Consider the following 20499-nt stretch of genomic DNA (forward strand, 5'->3'; position numbering starts at 1 on the left):
TTTGGCATGTCTGAAAAATGCCTTTGCCAAGGGAATTCGCCAAAAAAAAAAGTATCTGACTATGGAGTTAGTCAAGGCAACTTATAACTTCTAGCTACCCTCTTATTGTGTAAGTCACATTAACTCACAGTGCACAGGCTCACTGTAAATTCCTGTCTTTGTGGAAGGAGGATCTCGGGAGTTGGACCTTCAGTCCCTCCTTTCCCAACCATTGTTATGCAGAAAGGAACAAAGAGGGGCGGAGCTTTTCAGACAGACTCATTGACTAAACCTCTCAGACCACCTGCTGTGGCCCTGGAGACCTGACCCTGCTGTTACTTATTTCTGTGGCTTGCTACCTTACTATGAAGAAATACTGCATTCAATTAACAAATTGCTTCTCAGTCGCTTATTTTAATTTCCATAGCATTTGAATCAGTAGCCCTTTTAAAAAAACGATGGTTTTCATACAATGGCGATTTTATTTCCAAACCTTTGAATCCAGCCATACTTTGAACATTACCGATTGTTTCATACAAACAGGCTCAGCAGGCGTCTCCTCCACAGCCAGCCTAAAGATTCCAAAGAGCCTGTATTAGTCGGGGTGCTCTAGAATCCTAGAACTTATAGACTGTCTCTATATGTGAAGGGAAATTATTGGAATGGTTTACAGCCTGCAGTCAAACTAACCCAACAATGGGCAGCTGAGAATGAGAAGTCCGAAAATCTAGTAGTCGCTCAGTCTCACAAGGCTGGGTGTTTTAGCTGCTCTTCTGTGTAAGCGGGAATCCTGAAGAAGTAAATTCCAACAGGTGTGCTTTCAAGTTAGTGCGAACGGGTGAGGAGGAGGAAGACTTTCTTCTTCCATTGTCCTTGTGTAGACCTCCAGCTGAAGGTATAGCCCGAACTAAAGGTGCACACCACCACACTCAGACCCAAGCTTTCTTTACTTGGAGCTTTCTATGTCCTAGGCTGGCCTCGCACTTGGAGATCTGCTTGCCTCTGTCTCCTGGAATTAAAGACGTGCACCACCATGCCTAAGCCTAAGCCTTCATGGCTGACTTCCACTTAGTAGGAGAGGGAAGGTGATGAGTGATAACTGACTTACTAGAAAAAGTGAGCTTCTTCTCCCTCTGTCCTCCCACCCCCTCCTCCTTCCCTCAGTCCCCCTTCCCCTATCTTTTCTTTGTCTCTTTTCCATCTTCCTTTCTTTCCATTCCTCTCCTTCACTTTATCTCCTTCCAGGAGAGGAACACACAATTTTGTCACTCACAGGTTCTCATTAGAAGGACTCTTTAAATGTGTGTGTGTCAAGGGTAGTAGGGAGTTATATGAGTGTAATTGTGAACAATGATGGGGAGTTCTCTCTCTCTCTCTCTCTCTCTCTCTCTCTCTCTCTCTCTCTCTCCCTCTCCCCACCTCTGTGTGTGTGTGTGTGTGTGTGTGTGTGTGTGTGTGTGTGTGTGTGCTGTGTTTGTGTGTTTATGTGTGTTTAGCATGGTTGGGAGTTATTTGTTTTTACCAGAAACAGAAATAATCCAAAAGAAAGAAGCAAATCCAAGAAAGCTTATAATGAAAACAGAATGAAGAAGTTAATTAAATTAACCAGATGAAAAAAATTACATTGTTCAGGTGGAACAAAAAATGAAATCAAGTTACAGTGGAGATGCTGATAATAATGCAAGTGACCTTAATTAAGCACTGGTGTATTTTATGTGTTTTTAAGTGGCTATAAGATAATGTTTTAAACCATGGTGGGCAGATGAAAGGAACCCAGGCAGTATAAGCAATATGGCACATTTTGGAACACTCGTAGTATGTGCAGGAAACTGGAACCTGCGGAGTGCTGTTAGAAAAGTCTAGGATGAATTGTGTGTGTTTAAAAAATTAGGTAGCTTTATAAAAAATAAAATTGGAATATTATCATCAGGGTAATAATTCTAAAACAAGGAAGAAAAAATATTAAGTACAATGAATCCAAAGAAAAATGAATATAAAAAAAAGGAGGAATGGTGAAAGAAAAGCAGGAAGTCAGATATAGGAGTGATTTTATTAAAAGATAAAACATTTAATGGGGTCCATTAAAAATGCAATAGTAAAGTGAATTTTTAAAATATGCTAGTTAGAGAGCACAAATAAACCACTCAGAAAATGGGAACCAAGGGATGTGAATGAGTTTTGTGTGCACAGAGTAAACAAATGTGAAATGAACTAGGCATAGTACTGCACACTTGGTCACACGATAAGATGTGGGCATCTGTAGAGTCCTGGGAATCAACCTTAGGGCATCGGGAATGGCAGCAGGCACCCACAAAGTCATCTCACGGGTCCTTCCATGCAATTCTATTAAGTTAAAAAGAAAAGTGAGAGTTGAAAATGGCTGTGCACTTCTTTAATCTCAACCCTTAGGAGGAAAGGCAGGTAGATCTCTGTGGATTTGAATTCCAGGCAAGCCTGTTTCACATGGTGAGTTCCAGGCCAGTGTGGGCTAAATAGGAAAGAAAAAAAGAAAGAGAGAAAGAAAGAAAGAAAGAAAGAAAGAAAGAAAGAAAGAAAGAAAGAAAGAAAGAAGGAAGGAAGGAAGGAAGGAAGGAAGGAAGGAAGGAAGGAAGGAAGGATGGATCTCTAGTATGTGCATTGTTTACATCTCCAGGACTCGTCATTAAATAATGCAAGCAGACTCTGCCAGGCCCATTCCAGCATGCTGCCTTTATATAAAAGTCACGTGAGGGCATCGTCAGGCTAAGTTTCTTTGAAAAATGCTTACAAAAATCGGTACACTTATTTGTGTCATAAGAGGTAGGGTGTTTAGAACAGTGACAAAATATATTGCTCACCTTAGTGTAGTGTACTTAATTCTGAGCAATATACTGCTGAATAAAAAAAGAAATTATTAAAATTAAAAATTTTAAATTTAGATTTCAATTATACAATTGCTACTCAAGTTTTTAAAAATGACAAAAATGAAACAAATAAAAGAGAAAGCCTAGTGCTATGTCATAGATCTGTAATGCCCAACACTCAGGAGGCTTCACTCGGGGAATTGTGATTTTGAGATCAGCCTGGACTAGAGGGCAAGACTGTATCTGAGTTGCACAGGACAAGGGAAAGGAAAATGGGGGAAAAAGGGGGGGGTGAAGAAGGAAAAGTTAGAAATTAATGCTGTAAGTTACACAGAGAATCTAGAAAGATCTGCTGAGGTTGGAAACGAGCATTTAGACCTCTTTGAGTAAGTGGAGAATCACCTTCAGATGCATATGGAGAAACATGTTAAAGCTTTGCTGAGACTTACTCATTGTGTCATCAAGTTGGACTAGTTGAATGTGACAAAGACTGTCGAACAAAATGTGTTTTTTACACTTAAGCCCTTCTTCACACCTCCCTCAAATGATATGTGGTCCATAACAATGGCTTCTCACCAAGTGCTGCTTTTTTAATATATATTATATAATGTCTTCCTTAAAAAAAAACTGCAACCCTCTAATCATAATATGAAGCAGAGTAAAATAAGTCATTCGTGGTATTTCTTCAATATTTTAAATTTTAATCTTTGTAGCATAACTATACTGAAGAATAGAAAGAGTCAAATTCTTGCACTAACGTAAAATAAGTAAATCTAGATTTTTTGATCCTCTTTTGGGGTCAGATAATAAAAAGTGCATGACTAAGTATTCATAATAGCAGATTCGTTGTACCTGGTAACAAAGATTGAGGCATGTTGGTAATTCAAGTAGAGATAGCAGTCCAAGATGAACACCAGACCTGGGATGAAGAAGTGACAAAATACAAATCCTACAGTTCACTAAGGCAGTTAATATGGTGGGAGAAAGGCAGTTGCACATTGTGAGAGCCTCCTGTCCGGGACTAAACATGAGCATCTTTGCCCAGTGGTACCCTTGAGCATTAGTGCAACCTAGGCATCTCTACTTGCTTGAAAAGCACACTGTTCCCCCTGCTCATACGTTAAATTTGCTTCTCATGGTGATTGAATAAGTTTTAATTCACTGAAGTCTCAGTGTATCACACAAGCACAAGGAACAGCTAGAAATGTGTTTTCAATTCAGCTATCAGGACAATGATATTAATGTCAATTTAATCACAAAACTTTATGACAAAGATTTCAACAAGTTTAGCATAACAGTATTTCCTTGAACTCAGATCCCTGTATTTACTGTATCTGATTACTTTTATTCTTATTTTTGTTAATATTTTTATTAACCAATATTTCTATTCACTTAAAATATCCCATGTTTTGTTCTCTTAGAGTCTGCTTTTTATACAGCCTAATTTTTATTATAACCTTCTGAGTGTAAGTAACACAAACCTATCTGTTGCTACAGCAGAAAGAAGCAGTTTATGCACAGCTGGTTCACGACTTTCAAGCCAGACTAGAAACTGAAAGCTTTCATTTGCAAAAATTGACAAGGTCGTGTGGATTTCTGGTGCTGTTATACTGGGAAGGTCACTGTTTAGTGGTCAATAACACTACTTTAACAAATGCATGCATTAACATAAACTGGATGAACAGGAAAGGCACATGCAAGCTTTGTTCTAGGTTATATATACAGGAGTCCTCAGAAAAGACAAGGAAGAGCCAAAACGAGCCCTTTTGGATAGGCCCAAAGCTTATTTCTTTACCTATTTTACCTGTGTGTGCATGTTCTCATGTGTGTTTGCAGAGCTCTCAGTGCAGCCTGTGGATATGCGGACCAGAGGTCAACACTAATGGTGTCTTCAGTTGCCGTTCATTTCATTGTCTGAAACATGGCATCTCCCTAAGCTTGGATTTTATTGTCTGCTTAGACCGTCTGGCCAGAAAGCTCTAGGGAGGACCTGCTTGGCCCCTAGTACTAGGATCAACAAACACACACCACCATGAGCAGCTTCAGATGTGGGTGATAGCTCAGGTCCTTGTGCCTGCATAGTGACAGAGGTATCCCCCAGCCTCACATCCATTTTAAACAAAGAATAATAAATAGTAATAAAGCAATGACAACAAAGGGGCCTTGGGTCAAGGACGGTAACTTTGGTCATGTGTCTAGGAAAGGTACTGTGGATATAGTAGAGGATAAGAAACATTTTAATATGTGCAGTTCCATTTCAGTGTCCACTCTGTTTTCAGTGTTTAAAAAAATGTTCTTAAGACAGGGAAGGTAAAGGCACCTTCTGATGAGGAATTTTAGGATTTACTGATAGAAAAAAAAGGGAAAACACAGGACTTTTTCTGTATTTGCTTTGTCCTTTGTGCCTTCTGCTAAAAACAGCATGCCAGAAGTGGTACCTCTTGGAGTTACTTGTCTGAACTCATCGATGTTATTAATCCCATATCTTCTGTTCCTTTTAATAACAGCATTTTCAAAAAAAGAAAAAAGAAGAACTAGAGCTCATTTGTGCATGTTGAGTAAAGCAGGTAACTCTGAGCCTGAGAACAATGGGCATTTCCTACCTCACAATTTTCAGGCGCCGTATACCTGCGGTCTCATTTACTAATACAGAATCTACTCAGTATTCTTTGTGAAAAGAGAGAACAAGGTCCCTAAAGTTCCACTGTCTCGTGGCTAAGTGCAGACAAACTTCCTTTGGATGTGGTGCACCTCAGGGAGGCTGTCTTGCATCCAATAACCCCAATAACAGTATTCTAGTGTTACTGTATTGCATACAGTGATTTGACTGACATATACAAAGATACATACATTCTTTTCCCTTTAGTTAAAGAACTAACATTAATGATGATGACTTAGAACCCACTAATAAAAAGGAAAAAATTCATGGTAATAAAGACATTCAGTTTTACCTTGAATGACTTCAGCACGCATTCGAATCAATGGGAGAATTTTGAGTTTAAGGAGCAACAAGGTGAAACCATTTCACAGTCTTCAGGAACACAATTGCCTCCTGGAGATCTTTCACCATTAAGAGGATCACAGAACAGGATAGTTAGGAACATTGATTGCCTAAAATTAATTATCTTTTATCATTTGGGAGCCTCTGGCCTCTTCCGTCCTTCAGTCCATTCACTCCTTCTACACTCCCTACATTTTTTTATGTAAGGGTAACCATGATCTGCTGAAGAAATATATCCCAGACTCAAATAGTACGCAAAAGCAAAGAGTTTTTTTTTCTGCAGAAGTCCAGCATGCTGGGGTCTCCTGTCAACAAGATGGAGACACTCCAGTGACCTTTCAGTCCTGATTTGAAACACATTAGGGGAATTCTGGAGAGGAGTTGGTGACTTCTATCTTAATCTATTGGCTCTATCTCTAGGGACATTCTAGAACTATTGCTGGGATGTGGGGGCCTGAAAAGTGTTGCTGGTGAAGTCTAGAAACTGTTGCTAAGGGGTGGCTTCCCATGGCAGGCCAGTTTCTGACTAGCTGCCTGAAACGGGGGTGGGGGTGTGGGGGTGTTGTTTGTTTGTTTTTGTTTTTTGTTTGGTGTTTGTTTGTTTTTTAGCAACTGACTTGCCTGGGCTTGCCTGGGCTTGCCTGGGCTTGCCTGGGCTTGCCTGGGTTGCCCAGTTCTTGTAAACAGAGATTTAAACCTAGTCCCCTGAACTGCCAATTTGAAACTTGTCATGGAGTTAGCCTAGCCTGTCTCACTACCTATTTTACTCCAATGTTCAGACAGTGGAGTAACAAGGCCTATATCCACATACTCTCCGGTATGCACTCTCCAACCCTAAGCAGGCCTTAGAGACCCTCTGCAGAATTACATATGTCCTTCCAGAGTGAACTTGTCTTAAGTAATAGCCTTTCACCAACTCAGAGTGGTGTTCATAATCAAGGCCTACCATTTACTTTTGACTTCGAGTGGCTATTTATTAAAGTTTTATTTATTTATTTACTTATTTATTTATTTATTTATTTATTTTATATATGTGATCTATATATTTATTTTATATATATATAGCTGTCTTCAGAGACACCAGAAGAGGCATCAGATCCCATTACAGATGGTTGTGAGCCATCATGTGGTTGCTGGGAGTTGAACTCGGGACCTCTGGAAGAGCAGTCAATATGCTTAACCACTGAGCCATCTCTCCAAACCCTTAGTGTGGCTATTTATAAGTCAACTCTGAGAATATCAACAGTGACATATTCCAAGATTGTACATCTTGAATGCTGATATATGAATGAATTGTGCTTATTATGCTTTAATTCCTGGCCAGCACCAATGACCACTTGGCTACTAAAGAGCTATTTTCTTCTGAAACCAGGAAAAAACCTTGATGAAAAACTATCTCACCATGTCAGACTCCCATTGAAGTGTAACACAGTGCTCTATTTCAACACAGGAAAGGGTCTGTGTCAAGATTCCTGGAGGAAAAAGGACATCAAAAAGAAAAACACTACTTCCATAGTTGTCTTTTTTTCTTTAAAGCTGCCAAATAAATTACCTTAAAAATGCCTATTTAAGCACTTCTACAAACAGCGTATTTATTTTTCAAACACACTGTTCAAGTATTACCTCCTTAACCTTTCCAGAACTTTCTATGGGAAGATGGAGTGTTATTGTGCGTGAGCTAGCAATGTTTGCAGCCCTCGTGGGCCCCTTAACCAAATGAAACTGCAAGGCAGTGGGTTTTTTTAATGGATCTAAACTTAGCAATTAATATTTTTCTTGGCCAATATGTAAGTGGTTCATGCTTGTCCACAAAAGTATTTTATTTGCCTTAGTTTCTATTAGTTAACCCATGAACTTTTGATATCATTCCCAGCATTCTTTGCGGTGAACAAAATTATACTCAGTAACAGTATTCTTTTTTTTTTCAGTTTATATTTTAATTAAGCTGCCAAAGCATTTTAAAAGAAACTCCCAAGGATCTTTTGATACATAAAATTACATGTATTTATGGGATACTGTGTGATATTTCAGTTTATGTGTACATTATATAATGTTCAAATCAGGATAAATATATCTCTTTCCTCAAATATCATTTCTGTGTGGGGAAGACGTTAAAATTCTACACATACAATACATTGTCATTAGTGGACAGTCATCTTATCATGAAATGGGACTTATTTCTCCACTTTTCATGCTTACCACTAGACTGTCATGGTTCTCCCCATCTCTGCTAAGCACTATATGTCCCTCTTATATCCTTTGCTGACTTCTCCATGCCTGTGAGACAAGCGTGTGGATTCCACATTTGCTGAGATCTGTGGTGTTGGTCTTTCTGTGCGGGACGTAGACTTAGCATACTGCCTTCCACTTCAGTAACAGTATTCTTAATCAAACTTTTTCTTCAGAATTAAAAATCTAATTTGGAGTCTTTGCTGATGTTAAAAAAAATCCTCTTCTGCTGAGATGCATCCCTAGGTGTTGGTTTTGTTTTGTCTTATTTTGAGAGAAGACTTCATTTTGTGCCCAGATCTGTCTTCAACTCAGGAGTCTCTCCCTCCAGAATGATAGAATTATAAGATTTCACCAGCACACACAAGGATAGTATAGTGTTTTGAATGATTTAAATTGATCATACATTATTGATGTGTTGAATCAAAAGACAAAGAGAGGGGGATATGCTCTATGGAGGTCTGGGGAAGGAAAATGTCCTCGAAAGAAGGTTAGTGAAAAGACTGAATGTCTGCATTCTCAAGGACAGCACAGGGGTAGCTCCAAGCTCAAGAACTCTCTCCTGGGACCATGCAGACTTTTACTCTGACCAGTGTGGGGAGGGAGCTTACTGGTTCTGCAAAGTTTAGGCTAGTGAGCTTTGGATCTCCATGTGATAGCAGGGGGATGGAAACCTTCATGCCATATGATGTGTTTATAAAAAAGATAAAGAAAGTGAGGATATGTTCTGTGGAGGTGTGGGGGAAGGGTATGCTTCTGTGGGCCCATGCTGAGATATCCCTTCCCCCCAGAGACCAGCCATAAGGTATAGCATGGGGAGGGGAGTTAAGAGGGTAGGAGGCAGAGAGAGAGAGAAAGAGAGAGAGAGAGAGAGAGAGAGAGAGAGAGAGAGAGAGAGAGAGAGAGAGAGAGAAATAGAGTAGAGACCAACCATGAGCACATGAGGGGGGCAGAGGCTGAAGGGAAGGCAAGAGCAAGTTAGAACAAGAGAGCAAGAGTGTGAGGAGGGGCAAGCAGCCCCTTTTATAGTGTCAGGCATACTTGGCTATTGCCAGGTAATTGTGGAGGTGGAGCTTAGACAGAATGCTAACAATTATTCCAGTTCTATAAATTTTAACATAGAAACAGTATAGCTAAATAAGCAAATGGTCCTTAGTCATATCCTTTCCAAACAGCAATGATTCCCTGCTCTGCCTTTTGGTTGGTTTCTTTCTCTAATTCGTTTAGTGTAGTTGTGACCATGCTATATGCTCAATTAAAAACTGTTTTCTTCTAACATTATAATATGAACATTTCCTTATTTTATGAACATTTATAAACACCTCTTATAGTTGTATAGTATTGTATCATGCATAATTGTTTATTTTACTGTACCTTAATTTTACAAATCTAAGATGACTTTGCCACTCAAATAAGAAAAATAAATATAATAACAATATATTCTCTAAAGACATACTTATTTACTGACTAAATACATCTCTATTAAATGCTTGTTATTTTCCAAATACAGTATTGGATACAACCTGAAAGACAGTGTAAACAGACAAGAAATTCATAGAAATACATTTAATATATTTGTAACTGTTGTTTTAGATCAAACTATTGTTAGTCGTGTTTATTGGTCGATAAAGCTCTACTTGAAATGTAATTTGTCCATGATAATATTTATTTTAGTAATGGTCATATTGAGAAATTCTTGGTGCCATTGCTTCTCTCGGTATATTTTTACCGGTATTTTAAAGTGACTTCAACTAAGACTCATTTAGAGAAAATAATATCCACCTTTTTGTATCATTCTAATTTATGTCCAGAGTTGTATTTGTGTGACAGGCACAAAGTTTACTTCACAACACATGCAAATGCCTGGATTGAAGCACCTGTGACATGTTCAACATTCCCCAGCAGTGCTCACCACAGCATGCTCACCCCAGCAGTGCTCACCCCAGTGTGCTCACCTCAGCATGCTTACCACAGTGTGCTCACCCAAGTGGTGCTCACCCCAGCATGCTCACCCCAGCAGTGCTCACTCCAGTGGTGCTCACCCCAGAGTTCTTACCCCAGCATGCTCACCCCAGCATGCTCACCCCAGCATGCTCACCCCAGCAGTGCTCACCCCAGCAGTGCTCACCCCAGCATGCTCACCCCAGCAGTGCTCACCCCAGTGGTGCTCACCCAGCATGCTCAACCCAGCAGTGCTCACCCCAGTGGTGCTCACCCCAGCATGCTTACCCCAGCAGTGCTCACTCCAGTGGTGCTCACCCCAGAGTTCTTACCCCAGCAGTCCTCACCCCAGTGTGCTCACCCCAGTGTGCTCACCCCAGAGTTCTTACCCAGCAGTGCTCACTCCAGCAGTGTTAACCTCAGCAGAGCTCAGCCCAGCAGTGTTCATCCTAGGCGTGTTCACCCCTGATGAACCTGGAACTGTAAATGTGAAGGGACGTGAGTTTATAAAATATGAATTACTCCTGCCTGTTCTGAAACAGGCAAGAGTATGAAGAATGTTACTAAGTTTAATAACCTGGCAGAAATGTGTGACTTCTTCATTGAGAGGCATATTGGAGGAGTGAGATGTTTTTCCACTTCGCTATTACACTGCTAAGTCGTTCTCTCTTCTTGCTCCTCTCTGAGTAGAAATGGCATTATTCAGATGATTTATATTTCTCATTACAACCTATGTAGTTAGCAGTTGCCACTAAAGTAACCTCATCTCTCCCAATCACCCAAGAGGTTTTATTGTATTTTGAAGAATGCAAGTTAAATTTTATTGCCTATCTCCCATGTAACAATTCTGAGGAATACAGTCATTTTTAACAAAATAAAATATAACAAGATAAAACAAAAATAATGATGTAAAAGTTGGAAAAGTCTACCCAATAGAAGAAAAAGAACCCCAAGAGAAGGCACAAGAAGCAGAGACCCACGATTCACATCCTTAGGGGTATATACATACATATATACATGCATACATACATACATACATACATACATACATACATACATACATATACATGCATGGACCCTAATTCAGACCTCTTTAGGCCTTGTGGGGTGTTTTTGGGGGGGTGACTTTTAATTTCTACTTCTATCTCACTAGAGGTTATGGGAATTATAGATTTGTTTAACTTTCTTATCTGATCTTCATTTAACTTTGAGAAACAGTAACTATTGAGTAAATTAGTTAGTTTGGATAGATGTTTGTCCACCTTGTTGATTTTCTTAAAGAATCATATCTTCATTTCATTGATTCTTTGTTTCTATTTTTATTAATCTCAACACTGAGTTTTATTATTTCTTGCCATCCACTCTTTTTTGGGTATGACTTCTTTTTATTCTAGAGCTTTCAGGTATGCTGTTAAATTGCTAGTATAAAAATCCTTTTTGTTGCGGTAAATATTAGTAAAAAATAATCCTACTCTCTTGCACTATAGCCAGCACCAGTGGGCCACATGGCATCGATGGGGTATTTTCATCTCATTCAGCAAAGCATCTCACCCACTAAGCTCCCAGTCTCCATCCCACACTGCCACCAGCTACTATCTGAGCCCGGCATCAGCCTCCCTCTTGCCACTCCATCATCTAGTTCCCAAGGCAGTTGCCACCTTGCCAGTTCCAAACAGAGTCCGCCTACCTCACAGTTCTCTAACTGCAGATTCCGCTCACATTCCCAATAGTCATAACTCCCAGTAACATGTTAAAATAAAAAATCATTAAGCTTGTAATTTAGCAATCAGATTTACATCAGTTAACTCAAACTCTACAAAACATCTGCACAATAAACTCACAACCAATTGATGATGATATAAACTGCCCACCTAGATAAGACAAATTGTCCTATAAAAATCTAATCTTTATGAAATATTCATAACTACTAGTGGTCATTTAAGGCCACACAGAACTGGATCATCCTTTTCTGCCTCTATCTTGGTTTTTCTCTTTTTTCCTCTCTCCTGCCTTACAAAAACTCTGTTCCTGCCTTACTTTTTCACTGCCCAATCATAGGCCTTGCCTTATCTTATGCCTGCCCTCACCTACATGAAGACAACAATCTACACCTTTTGTTTTTGTTTATGTAGGCACTTTGCCTTAGGGTTTTACTGCTGTTAACAGATACCATGACCAAGGCAACTCTTATAAAGACAAAATTTAATTGGGGATGGCTTACAGTTTCAGAAGTTTAGTCCATTATCTTCACGGCAGGAAGCATGACAATGTGCAGGGAGACATGGTACTGGGGGAACTGAGATTTCTATAACTTGATTTGCAGGCAGCAGAATGAAAATGTACCACTAGGTGTGGCTTGAGTATATATGAAATCTCAAGCCCGCTTCCAGAGTAACACACTTCCTCCAAGACCACATCTACTCCACCAAGGCCACACCTACGACACCAAGGCCACATTTTCTAATAATGCCATCCCTTATGAGTCTATGGGGGCCAATTACATTCAAACTATAGAACACTTGGTATGAACTTGCCTCTTAGCCCCACTTTCATTGTGTCTCATAAGTGTGTATATGTTGTACATTCATTTTCATTCAGTTGTAGAAAGTGTTTGATTTCTTCATTTTTCTTAATACATTTTTTTCACTCAATAGTTTAGTTTCCATGTGTTTGTAAGCTTTTTGTTCTTCCTGTTGTTGATAGCTAACTTTAGTCTGCGTTGGTCCAATCAGATGCAAGATATTATTTGTATTTCTTGTGACTTTCTTTGTATCTGAGTATGTGGACCATTTTGGATAAAGTTCCATGAGGTGCTGAGAAGAAGATATATTTCTTTTGTGTTTGGATGAAATATTCTATAAATATGTTAGGTCCATTTGATTTATAATATCTGTTAGCTCCAGCATTTCTCTTGTTTAGATTTTGTCTGGATGACCTGTCTATTGGTGAGAGTGAGGTATTAAAGTTTTCTGCTATCAGTGTATAGGATCAGTAGGTGACTTAAGCTGTAATAGTGCTTCTTTTACAAACTTGGGTGTCTTTGTGTTTGATTACATAGATCGTAAGAATGTATATGTAATTTTATGGACTTTTCATTTGATGACTATTCTGTGTGTTATGTCTTTCCCTATCATGATTAGTTTTGGTTTAAAGTTTATTTTGCTAAATATTAAATTGTTTATACCAGCTTGCTCTTTGCTCCATCTATGGGCCTAGAAATAAGTCAGCATATATTGTTCAAGCTTTTAAAATATTTGCTAGAGACTCTGAAGACATCGCACAGGTGAGTGGATGTAGGAATTCCTTAGCACAGTGTAGGATGCCCTCTGTACGTCTATTCTTTACATATCATCACTTGGCTATTCCTTCCTATGACTCCAGCCAGCTGGACCACTTGCATTTCTCCAGCTATACCATTTATCCCCCTGATCGCATATACTTTGTTGTCAACTCCTAGGAAACCAGAAGAGACAACCCCTTAATTCCTGTTTACCTAATCACACCTCCCTTGTTGTAAAGGTATCATCTGGTATCATCTGTGAAGGCTTCAGCCCTCTCTTTCCCCATCACATGGATACAGGCTAGATTTCTCTCAGACATGGATGAGATTGTTTTGTTTATGTAGGTACTTTGCCTTAGGGTTTTACTGCTGTTAACAGATACCATGACCAAGGCAACTCTTATAAAGACAAAATTTAATTGGGAAAGGCTTACAGTTTCAGAAGTTTAGTCCATTATCTTCATGGCAGGAAGTATGGTGGAATTTCCAATCTTAATAAAACACACAATCCAGTTATAATAATTATAAGTTATATGCCTAGATTGGGCAAATCTAGCACAATACTAACTTATTCTTCAGCTATAAGACCCCTTGTTACTTGAAGTTTCTCCTGGCCACATGGTCCATCAAGGCTTCCTCCTCCTCTTTCTCCATCCTCGCTCATTCTCCTCCTTTTCTCTACCTGCCCCCACTCTGGAATCCCTGGTCCCAACTTTCCCCTTTACTACCCAATCACAGGCCTTTTTTGACCAGTAAAACGAGGAGATAGTTCACATGACATCACCTGAGTATGTGATGGACTGCTAGTTGGAGGCAATCCCTTTCAAAAAAAAAAAACAAAACATAAAACAGAATTAACATCAAAATTCAAACATCAGGCAAACCTTCCATACTCCCCATGCTGTGAGCCCGTTCAGGCCTGTGTGACACTGGATTGGTGGTTGTTTCAGGATAGCTCCCCATTCAGTCCCCCTGGCACCAGAGTGGTGGTTTTCTCTGGCTTGCTTTTTTCAGGGCAAACTAGCATGTTAATCATCAGATGTTCAATGAGTGTAGAAATGGATGACAGCTCCGGAAGAGAAACTTCTGGACATTCATATGATCAAGAACAGCTGGTAGCTGCAACTCAACCAGACATGATTGTCACCACAGAGCAAAAAGGTTTTTAAATTAACCAACAAGGATCTTTATTGGATGGTTTAATTTAATCATAAAAAGTATGATTTAAAAAACTGAGTCTATGCTTTTTGGTATTTAAAAAATATAATAGTTCACTCTCTATAGCTGTGATAAAACACCTCAACAGAAAAGCAACTTAGGGGAGAAAGGTTTATTTAAACTCACAAATCTAGGTGATTATCCATCACTACAGAGAAGTCAAGGCAGGATCTTCAAAATGCTAGCCACATCATATCTAAAGTCAAGAGCAGAAAGGAATGAAAACACACATATTTAGCACTCAGCCAGCCTCTGTTTTTTTCTATACAGAGTCCAGGATCCAAAACCAGATAATAGTGTAGCTCACTTTTAGACTTGTTTATCTCACAGTAATCAAGACAGTCATTGGTTACATGTCCTCTCAGGTTTATAATTTGCCGTTGGCTGCTGATATGATGAAATTTCTCTCTTTTAAATTGCATAGACATTTATTGACTTTTCTCTCATGAAGATATGAACTCCTGAAATAGAGGTATCCTTGCTTGCTCTCTACATTAATGGTAATCAGAAAGGACAATTTTTATTAAATATTTTATTTTCTATACATTCTAGCTTAAAGGAAAAATACAATATAACATTAAAGTTTCACAGTCTATTTAAACATGCCAATGATTCACAAGCTGAGATTGCTTTACAACTCTCTTACTTTACAATTCTAAACTCTTATTTATGGACTCCTGTGAAATTCAAAATAAACTATCTAGTTTCTCATCCCAAAAGGAATGAAGCAGAACATTAAAAGAATTACAATTAAACAAACAAACAAACAAACAAACAAAAAAGACAGTCCCCTACAGATAAACCCATGGGCCAACCTGATCTTGACAATCCCTAGTTGACACTCTCTTTCCAGGTGCTCCTAGTTTGTGATAAACAGACAGATTAAAACAGTCACTTACCTGGTAGGGAAGATACCATGATCACTAAGGTGGTTTTTCCCAGGGTGAGGCTCACCCATTGCCTTTGGGGTGTGCTGACCCTGGAATTTCCCGAAATGCAGGAAATTTGTGGTAGTGGGGGAGCTGCATTCCCACACTTCCATAAAAATAAAAAAGAAAATAAGAAAAAAGAGAAAACATAAAAGTCACAAAAGGTATTTGAAGAAATCAAAAGCATCATGTAGTTAAAAGCTTGTACAGTTGTGGGAGAAGTCTGTGTTAAGGATGGGAGTGCTTAGCAGACAGGTAAAGAGCAATGACTGATTCCCACTTGGACAGCATTTGTGGTGTATGTTGACTTAGAGCGACATCTTCTCCACATTTGTCTTTAAAGACACAATCAAAGAAAAAACAGATGATTGTAGAGTCTATGCCAGGGAGAGGAGTTTTTTCAAGATGACAACAAGTAGGAATCTGATTGTATCATAACTCAGCATGCCGCCATGCCCTCTTCCCTGAGCTCCTCCTTGTCAGACAAAAGCAATGTGTCTCTGGAGTAGAAAGCTCTGAGACCTTCTACAAATCAAACCATCTTACTTAGAATCAAGGCAGAGTGTCAATATGCTGGATTCCTGGTAATCTTGTACTTGATAATTTCAGTAAATTGGTACTGAGTGTTGAAAAGTAGATATTTCTGAGAATGAACTATGGGTACAAGTAAAATTGCTTTGCTGAACTCAATTTTTGTTATTAGTGTATTAAATTAAATATTGACGTAAGTAAAAATATGTGCTCACCAAGAGAAAGACAAGATATTTGATCATCTTTCAACATTTAGTCGCATGGTATACCCCAACACCTATTTGAAATTTGCTTGTTTAACTCACCTCATTTCAAACATGCAGAGGTCCTTCCAAAAGACCGACTTCTGTCTTGTTTTGTCTACCTGAAAGTGACAGCCAAGCTGGGTACCAATATTCATTCCAGCTTATAGATTAAAAGGCAAGACCTAAAGCATGGACAACTTAAGTCATTTTTAAAAGAAAGGAGACATGAAAAGAGAGAAGGCAGAAATGTAAGTTGAAGAGAGATCTTATAAACTGATCTAAGTTGAGCATTTGGATATTGATTATTTCTATTACTGGTTGTGACAGGGATACAGATGACTTTTCAATCACCCATAATCCCTTTGTCAATTGATCTGGTCAGTCTTTATCTGGCTCATTTGCTCTCCTCTCCCCTCCCTCCCTTTCCCCCTCCCTCCCTTTCCCCCCTCCCTTCCTTTCATCTTCTCTTCTCTTCTCTTCTCCAAGTCACTCTAACTCCTAGTGATTACACTTACTCCTGCTGTCTTCATGTTGATTTACCTCTCAAGCCAGTATCTTGACTCTGACTGCGTCCCCGTGTCCACACACCTGAGCAGGTGGGCAATAGCTCTGGCTAGTTTACTGTGATTTCTCACTTCCTTCTTTGCATGTACTCTTGGTATCTGCTCATCATGTGCTTAGGATTTTGTTGCTGTGAAGACACTGTGACCACAGCATGAGGCTAGCTTCCAGTTTCAGTGGTTCAGTCCATTATCAACATGGTGAGATGCATGGTGGCATGTAAGTAGGCATGGTCCTGGAGCTAAGAATTCCACATCTTCATCCTCAGGCAGCAAAAGGAAATTGTGTGTTACACTGAGCATAGCTTGTGTATTAGAGAACCCAAAGCCCATCTCCACAGTAACACACATTCTCCAACAAGGCCACAAGACCACACTTTCTAATAGTGAGTCTCCCTACGGCCAAGCATTCAGACACATGAGTCTGTGAGGGCCATTCTATTCAAACCACCACACCATGCTATAGCCAGAGTTTGTATCCTGTCCTTGTTTTAAAAAAGTATATAGCTGGTCATGTCATGGATCTACTGAAGATGTCGGAAGCCGTCACCTCTTATTCTGAACTTCTAAATAAATGCACACCTGTTGTCCCAGTTTGCTCATCTTTACTTAATCATGGTCCTCTGTTGTTGCCTACCCATCTCAAGTTCATCTCCTGAATCTGTGTGAACTATCACTTGTATGGCTTCTAAAACATTCATAAATGACTTCATATTTCCTAGCCTATTTATCTGTAACATTGATGGATCTATAACTTTTTGAAAGAAGAAACAGAGTATTCATTGTACTCCAGCTTAAAAAGATATACAGATAAACAGATAGACAGAGAGCTACTCAGTAAATACTGATAAATAGATGATCAAAGATTGCTAGTTCCGCAGTTTGGTCTTAGAAAAAGATGATTAACTTTCCAAATGATACATTGTCACTGACTGGTAGAGCTGAAGACAAAAATCTATTCATGCTTTATTAGGAGCCCATGCTTGATCCCACAAGGCCATATTTTTCCTATGACTACATATAGCCAAAACAAAAGATTGCGATTTTATTTTATTTTTTTTCTATATCCAGGGTTATCTCCCTTTTTTCTTTCTTTTTTTTTTTTATTAACTTGAGTATTTCTTATATACATTTCGAGTGTTATTCCCTTTCCCGGTTTCCGGGCAAACATCCCCTTCCCTCCCCCCCCTCCTTATGGGTGTTCCCCCCCCCACCCCCCCCCCCTTGCCGCCCTACCCCCAACAGTCTAGTTCACTGGGGGTTCAGTCTTAACAGGACCCAGGGCTTCCCCTTCCACTGGTGCTCTTACTAGGATATTCATTGCTACCTATGAGGTCAGAGTCCAGGGTCAGTCCATGTATAGTCTTTAGGTAGTAGCTTAGTCCCTGGAAGCTCTGGTTGCTTGGCATTGTTGTTCATAAGGGGTCTCGAGCTCCTTCAAGCTCTTCGAGTTCTTTCTCTGATTCCTTCAACAGGGGTCCTATTCTCAGTTCAGTGGTTTTCTGCTGGCATTCGCCTCTGTATCTGCTATAATCTGGCTGGGTCTCTCAGGATCGATCTACCTCCGGCTCCTGTCGGTCTGCACTTCTTTGCTTCATCCATCTTGTCTAATTGGGTGGCCGTATATGTATGGGCCACATGTGGGGCAGGCTCTGGATGGGTGTTCCTTCAGTCTCTGTTTTAATCTTGCCTCTCTCTTCCCTGCCAAGTATTCTTGTTCCCCTTTTAAAAAGGGTGAAGCCTTCACATTTTGATCATCCGTCTTGAGTTTCATTTGTTCTAGGCATCTAGGGTAATTCAAGCATTTGGGCTAATAGCCACTTATCAGTGAGTGCATACATGTATGTCTTTCTGTGATTGGGTTAGCTCACTCAGGATGATATTTTCCAGTTCCAACCATTTGCCTACGAATTTCATAAAAGTCGTTGTTTTTGATAGCTGATAATATTCCATTGTGTAGATGTACCACATTTCTGTATCCATTCCTCTGTTGAAGGGCATCTGGGTTCTTTCCAGCTTCTGGCTATTATAAATAAGGCTGCAATGAACATAGTGGAGCACGTGTCTTTTTTATATGTTGGGGCATCTTTTGGGTATATGCCCAAGAGAGGTATAGCTGGATCCTCAGGCAGTTCAATGTCCAATTTTCTGAGGAACCTCCAGACTGATTTCAGAATGGTTGTACCAGTCTGCCCCTGTAACAATGGAGGTGTTCCTCTTTCTCCGCATCCTCGCCAGCATTTGCTGTCACCTGAGTTTTGATCTTAGCCATTCTCACTGGTGTGAGGTGAAATCTCAGGGTTGTTTTTTGTTGCATTTCCCTTATGACTAAAGATGTTGAACATTTCTTTAGGTGTTTCTCAACCATTCGGCATTCCTCAACTGTGAATTCTTTGTTTAGCTCTGAACCCCATTTTTTAATAGGGTTATTTGTCTCCCTCTTGGTCTAACTTTTGAGTTCTTTGTATATTTTGGATATAAGGCCTCTATCTGTTGTAGGATTGGTAAAAAGATCTTTTCCCAATCTGTTGGTTGCCCCGTTTGTCCCTAACCACAGTGTCCTTTGCCTTACAGAAGCTTTGTAGTTTTATGAGATCCCATTTGTAGATTCTTGATCTTAGAGCATAAGCCATTGGTGTTTTGTTCAGGAAATTTTTCCAGTGCCCATATGTTCCAGATGCTTCCCTAGTTTTTCTTCTATTAGTTTGAGTGTGTCTGGTTTGATGTGGGTCCTTGATCCATGGACTTAAGCTTTGTACCAGGGTGATAAGCATGGATCGATCTGCATTCTTCTATGTTGACCTCAGTTGAACCAGCACCATTTGCTGAAAATGCTATCTTTTTTTCCATTGGATGGTTTTGGGCTCCTTTGTCAAAATCAAGTGACCATAGGTGTGTGGGTTCATTTCTGGTCTTCAATTCTATTCCATTGGTCTCTGTCTGTCTCTGTGCCAATACCATGCAGTTTTTATCACTATTGCTCTGTAATACTGCTTGAGTTCAGGGATAGTGATTCCCCCGGAAGTCCTTTTATTGTTGAGGATAGTTTTAGCTATCCTGGGTTTTTTGTTATTCCAGATGAATTTGCAAATTGTTCTGTCTAACTCTTTGAAGAATTGGATTGGTATTTTGATGGGATTGCATTGAATCTGTAGATCGCTTTTTGGTAAAATGGCCATTTTTACTATATTAATCCTGCCAATCCATGAGCATGGGAGATCTTTTCATCTTCTGAGTCTTCTTGTTTCTCTTTTGTGTAGAGGAAGGCTACTGATTTATTTGAGTTAATTTTATACCCAGCCACTTTTGCTGAAGTTGTTTATCAGCTTTAGTAGTTCTCTGGTGGAACTTTTGGGATCACTTAAATATACTATCATATCATCTGCAAATAGTGATATTTTTGACTTCTTCTTTTCCGATCTGTATCCCCTTGACCTCCTTTTTGTTGTCTGATTGCTCTGGCTAGAACTTCAAGAACTATATTGAATAAGTAGGGAGAGAGTGGGCAGCCTTGTCTAGTCCCTGATTTTAGTGGGATTGCTTCAAGTTTCTCTCCATTTAGTTTAATGTTAGCCACTGGTTTTGCTGTATATGGCTTTTACTATGTTTAGGTATGGGCCTTGAATTCCTATTCTTTCCAGGACTTTTATCATGAAAGGGTGTTGAATTTTGTCAAATGCTTTCTCAGCATCTAATGAAATGATCATGTGGTTTTTGTTCTTTCAGTTTGTTTATATAATGGA

At 39.5% G+C, this 20499-nt stretch overlaps 1 protein-coding gene and 1 pseudogene across 1 annotated transcript in view; both read left to right on the forward strand.

The window, feature by feature from the left end:
• Positions 1 to 20499, forward strand: part of Kcnh8 (potassium voltage-gated channel subfamily H member 8) — a 582230-nt gene that overhangs the window by 432641 nt on the left and 129090 nt on the right. The window lies entirely within an intron of this gene.
• On the forward strand, positions 15383 to 15534 carry LOC116899919 (annotated as a pseudogene).

Source organism: Rattus rattus, chromosome 4 (assembly GCF_011064425.1).
Source record: "Rattus rattus isolate New Zealand chromosome 4, Rrattus_CSIRO_v1, whole genome shotgun sequence".
Taxonomy (NCBI): Eukaryota; Metazoa; Chordata; class Mammalia; order Rodentia; family Muridae; genus Rattus; species Rattus rattus.